This window comes from Mustela nigripes, chromosome 9, assembly GCF_022355385.1.
Source record: "Mustela nigripes isolate SB6536 chromosome 9, MUSNIG.SB6536, whole genome shotgun sequence".
Taxonomy (NCBI): Eukaryota; Metazoa; Chordata; class Mammalia; order Carnivora; family Mustelidae; genus Mustela; species Mustela nigripes.
This window is the reverse complement of record NC_081565.1, coordinates 56,484,601-56,490,600: the sequence shown is the minus strand read 5'-3', so window position 1 is coordinate 56,490,600 and position 6,000 is coordinate 56,484,601.

The window sequence follows — 6,000 nt, the reverse complement described above, 5'->3', positions numbered from 1 at the left end:
GCATGAATAAATTCAAAATGGATCAGTGACCTTAATGTGTAATCTGAAACCATAAAAATTCTAATGGAGAACATAGACACCTCAGACGTTGGCCTTAGCAACTTTTTTTTTTCCCCTAAATAGTTCTCTGAAGCAAGGGAAACAAAGCAAAAATAAACTCTCATCAGGATTATATCAAAATAAATAGTGTCTGTACTGCAAAGGAAACCATCAAGAGACCTGAAACACAACCTTTAAAATAGGAGAGGATATTTGCAAATGACATATCTGATAAATGGTTTGTATCCAAAATATATAATTAATTTACACAACTCAATACCAAAAAGACAAATAATTCAGTTAAAAAATGGGCAGGATATATAAACAGATATTTCTTCAAAAAAGTCATATAGGTAGTCAACCTACTCATGGTTAGATGCTCAACATCACTCCTCATCAGAGGATGTAAATCAAAACTACAGTGTGATATCACTTCACACCTGTCAGAATGGCTAACATCAGCAACAAAAGAAGAAACAGGTGTTGAGGATGGGGAGAAAGGGAATCCTTTTGCACTGTTGGTGGGAATGCAAACTGGTACAGCCACTTTGGAAAAAAGTATGGAGATTCCTCAAAATATTTTAAAAATGCATCTACCATGTGATCCAGCAATCAAACTAGGGGATATCTACCCAAATAATACAAAGGTACTAGTTCAAAGGGATATGTTTACACTTATAGCAGCATTATTTACAATAGCCAGGATATGGATGTGGCCCAAATGTTCAGAAACTAATGAATGGATAAAGAAGATGTGGTACATATATAAGGGAATGTTACTTAGTCATAAAGTAGAATGAAATCTTTCTGTTTGCAATGATGTGGATGGAGTTACAGAGAATAGTGCCAAGTGAAATAAGTAAGTCAGATTTCACTCGTATGTGGAATGTAAGAAACAAAACAAATGCGGAGAGGGGGGGAAAAGAAAAAAGAAAAAGAGAGAGAGAGGTAGACCAAGAAACAGCCTTTTAACTTAGAAAAAAAAATTGATGGTTACCAGAGGGAAGGTGGGTGGGGGGATGGATAAAATGGGTAATTGGTTTAAGGAATGCACTTATTGTGATGAACAAAAGATATTGTATGAATTTATGAATCACTGCATCATATTCCTGAAACTAATATAACCCTGCATGTTAAGTAATTGGAATTAAAATAATAAGAAACTTAAAATAAAAAAGAAAATATTTTTAATTTTTTTGGATTCAATTTAGTTCATGTAAAAGATACTCTTAGTAGAAAAGAAAACAAAACAAAACAAAAATAAACAAAAACAAACAAACAAACAAAAACCAAGAAATTTCCATGGTCCATCTAACAAATTCTTCAATATTTTTGGAGTCACTTGTGTATTCTGACATTTTGTAAATGACACATTTACTAAGAAATTTGGGTTTACCTCTGTATGTAAGGATCTGCTTTGTCCTAGCTGCTTTCAAGAGGTTCTGCCTACATTTATAATTCTTCATTCTTACTATTAGGTGTCTCAAGGACTTTCGAGGATCTGTAATATTGGGGGGAAACCTTTCGGCCTCTAGTACATGAATGCTGGTTCCATTCATGAGATTCGGAAAATTTTCATGAAGAACTTATTCCATTATATCTTCTAGACTTCTTTCTCCTCCCCTTCAGGGATTCCAATAATTCTGATGTTGGGACGTTTCATGGCATCATTTATTTCCCTGATTCTGTTTCCGTGGCTTCTAAGCTGTTTGTTCCAGGCTGCCTCCGATCCTTTCTCTCTATTTCTCCTCCAGATCACTAATTCTGTCTTGTGTCTCAGTTACTCTAGCGTTGAGAGAATTTAGATTAGATTGGAACTCATTGAGAGCATTGTGAAGCTCATCCCTGGTAGCTTTCAGCTCATCCCTAATATTGAAAACATGATCTCTGGTCATTTTCAGTTCAGCCCTAATCAATTCCGTTTGGTCATCCATGGCTTTCTCCAACCTAGCTATTGCTTGGATAATTGTTAGCCTGAATTCTCTTTCCGACATATTGTCTATGTTGATAGCCATTAGCTCTGTTGCAGAAGGTCCATCCTCTGTATTTTTCTTCTGTTAGGCATTCCTCCTCCTAGTCATTTTGGTGAGAGATGGCTGAACGAGTGTAGCTGGATGTATCAACCATGGTGCAGTTAAGGTGCACCCTGGAATGCTTCTGAGCAATCAGGGTTCCCCACCCAAATGAGAGGAAAAAGAAAAAGAAAAGAAAAAAAGAGAGAGGGAGAGAGACAGGAACACAAGTTGAGATAAAAAAGAAGGTTCAGCCCAAATGGGCCCCAAGGTAAGATTTATGAAGTATACAAACAAAAACAGACAAACAAAAAGACTGATAAAAGTATATGACAAGAGAAAAAATATATACATATTTGCATATATATATATATATATATATATATATATATATATATATATATATAAAAGAAGAACCTCATCAAAAAATACCCCGAGTGTAAGATTTATATACTATCAGGACAAACACAAAAACACAGAAATACTGGTGGAAGAAAAAGATGGGAGAGTGGTTGTAAATTCTCAGTGTGGGTGAGGAAGGTTGTTTTGATTCTTCCTGGATATATCTGGATATCTATGTTAAAGGACTCAACTTTCCTAAGATAAAGGGGGATTAGGAATTGGTTTACCTATAGGGGTGGCATTGATTGGGGAAAGGGGATTACCTTGAAGTTTAACTCTATATGAATTTAAAAAAGGAATAAACTAGTTTAAATTCTCTCTCTCTCTTTCTCTTTCCCTTTCCTCTCTTCCTATTCTTTCCCCTCCCCTCCTCTTATCTCCTCTTTTCTTGCCAGCAGGAACTACCCCTACTCCACCAGCCTGGAGGATCCTTGCCTCTCATTTTGAAATTAAATGTGCTAAAATAGAGATAACTTCTCGACACTATAAAAATGGGTTGTATACAAGTTATTTATATAAGGAGGGTAAGAGGGATTTCATCATCATTAGTGTATCTCCTTTTTCATTTATATGACATGAGTAAAAGTTAGGTATTTTTCATAACACCAGTGTACTTTACTTCCTTGCTCAACATTGTGTATCAGAGGAATACAATTAGACTGATAGATCATAAACCATCCATTTGACTTATACTATTTTGTCCATATGTATTCACAGAAGTAATAACTGAAATTATTCTTTTCAGAATGTTCCTTCTACCACACATAAAAATGTACTAAGTCCTTTGGTGTTTGAAGTAGAGAAGTACATTAATCATGTTTTATATATATTGTATTAAGACAATGTGAAATCTACCTTGTTACAAATGTGTTAGAGATTAATAAAGTATTGATAACTATAGACAGTATGTTATATAACAGATCTCAAGACCTTAATCTTTTTGCTTGTTTGTTTTAAAATTTTTTATTTCTTTTCAGCATAACAGTAACAGTATTCATTGTTTTTGCACCACACCCAGTGCTCCATGCAATCCGTGCCCTCCCTAATACTGCCACCTTATTCCCTCAACCTAATCTTGCATAACTGAAACTTTACAGTTGTTAAATATCAGTTCACCATTCCCTCTGCCTCTGCCTAGGTCATGGGAATTACCACACCACTCACTGCTACTGTGTTTTACTGTCTTGTAAACTTCATCAATTATAATGTACAATACTTTCCTTCTGTCATCAGGTATTTCACTATTATATCCTCAACGTTTATCCATGTTTTCACATGTGGTAGGAATTTTTCTAATTTTTAAAGCTGAATAATATTCCATTGCATGAGTATAACAAATTTTTATTACCAATTTATCCATCAAAATACATTACATTTTGTTACCATGAATAGTGCTGCAGAGGACATGGCCATACAATTACCTCTCAAGACCCTGATTTAAAATGTTTTGGATAAAAATACAGAAATGGGGGGCGCCTGGGTAGCTCAGTGGGTTAAAGCCTCTGCCTTTGGCTCAGGTCATGTTCTCAGGGTCCTGGGATTGAGACCCGCATCGGGGTCTCTGCTCTGCAGGGAGCCTGCTTCTTCCTCTCTCTCTCTGCCTGCCTCTCTGCCTACTTGTGATCTCTGTCTGTCAAATAAATAAATAAAAAATCTTAAAAAAATACAGAAATGAGATTGCTGAATTATATAGTAGTTCCTTTATATTTTTTGAGGAACCATTAAGTGCTTTACATAGAAATGACATAATTTTGCATTCCAAGAATAGTAGACAGGATTCCAGTTTTTCCAAATCCCAGACAACACTTACACATTTTTTAATTAATTAATTTAACTTAATTAAAATCCTAAGTGTGAAATAATATCTCATTGTGGTTCTGATTTTTATTTCCTTGATGATTAGTGGTGTTGATCATTTTTCCATATACTTTTGGACATTTGTATGTCCTGTTCAGAGAAATGTTTGTTCAAGTCCTTTGTTCATTATATTAGGTTACTGTTATTTTTGCTATTGAGTTGTAAGAGTTCCTTATATATTTTGAACAATAACACCTGGTATTAAAGACATTTTCTTATATATAATGTCCATTTCCATCATTTGTGACAGTATTTGCGGTCTATTTTCTGTGGTATATATAATACCAGCCATTTTCTTTTGATTATCATTTGCATGGATGTCTTTTTATCCCTTCAAGTTTTGTCAATAAGTATTCTTATATTTTAAGTGACTCTTTTGTAAATAGCATATTTTTGGAGCTTAGGGTTGTTCTTTCTCATGTTTTAAAATACTTTTTGGTCCTCTATGTCTTTGGATTGGTAAGTTTATCTATTTAAACTTACTGAAGTAATTATTGATAGGGAATAACATGCTCTTGTCATTTTGTTAATTGTTTTTTGCCTTCCTTACATGTTTTGCCACTTTTTTCTCTTTTGATATTTGCATATTTCATTTGATTTTTTTCCTTTTTCAGATTTTTTTTTCTTTTTTTTGGGAGAGAGAGAGAGCACTCACAAGAGAGTACACAAGCAGAGGGAGGGGCAGAAGGAGAAGAAAATTCCCTGCCCATCAGGGAGCCCTAACATGGGGCTCTATCCCAGGACCCTAGGATCACACCTTGAGTCGAAGGCAGATGCTTAACTGAGTCATCCATGTGTCCCTCCCTTTTTAATATTGTTATGCTTTGATTCTTTTTTCTTTTTCCTTTTGGGCATATTCTATAGGCATTTTCCTTGTGATTATGATGAGGCTCACCTATAACAGTTTATAGTTATAACAGTGTTTGAAGCTGAAAGCTTCAAATAGCATCCAAAAACTCTATACATTTATTTTTCTTCCCAACTTGTTATTAGTGACACAACTCACATTGATTTATATTTTGTATCTATCAACATGTTTTTATAGTTATAGATACTTTAATGTTTTTTGTATTCTAAGTGCTATACTAGAATTAACAGTGATTTATCCACCACCGTTAAGATATTATGGTATTATGTATTTGAGTATATACTTACCTTTACAGTGAGTTTTAAACTTTATATGCTTTTGTATGTTGCTTAGTAATTTTCCCACCAACTTAGAATCCCTTTAGCATTTCTGATAATGGGGGTCTAGTATTCATGAACTCTGAGCATCTGTTTGTCTGGGAATGTCTTTAAATCTTCCTCATTTTAGAAGTTCAGTTTTGCTAGGCATAATATTCTTCATTGGCATTTTTTTTCAACACTAAATACATTATTCTTCCCCAACTTCCAATGTGATAATGTTTCTGCTAAGAAATCCTCTAAGTGTCTTATGGGGTTTCTTTATTATGTGACATTTCACTTTACTTGATTCTTTCAAAAATTTCCTATTGTCATTCACCTTGGTCATTTTATTATAATGTGTCTTGGTGTACATTTCTTTGGGTCCCCCGACTGATATCCATTAGTTTTCCTGGATCTAGATGTCAATTTTCCTCCCCAGGTTTGGGAAGTTTGGGGCATTATCTCTTTGAATACCTTACTACATCTTTCTCCACTGTTCCTGTTATGTATGATATCTCATAAG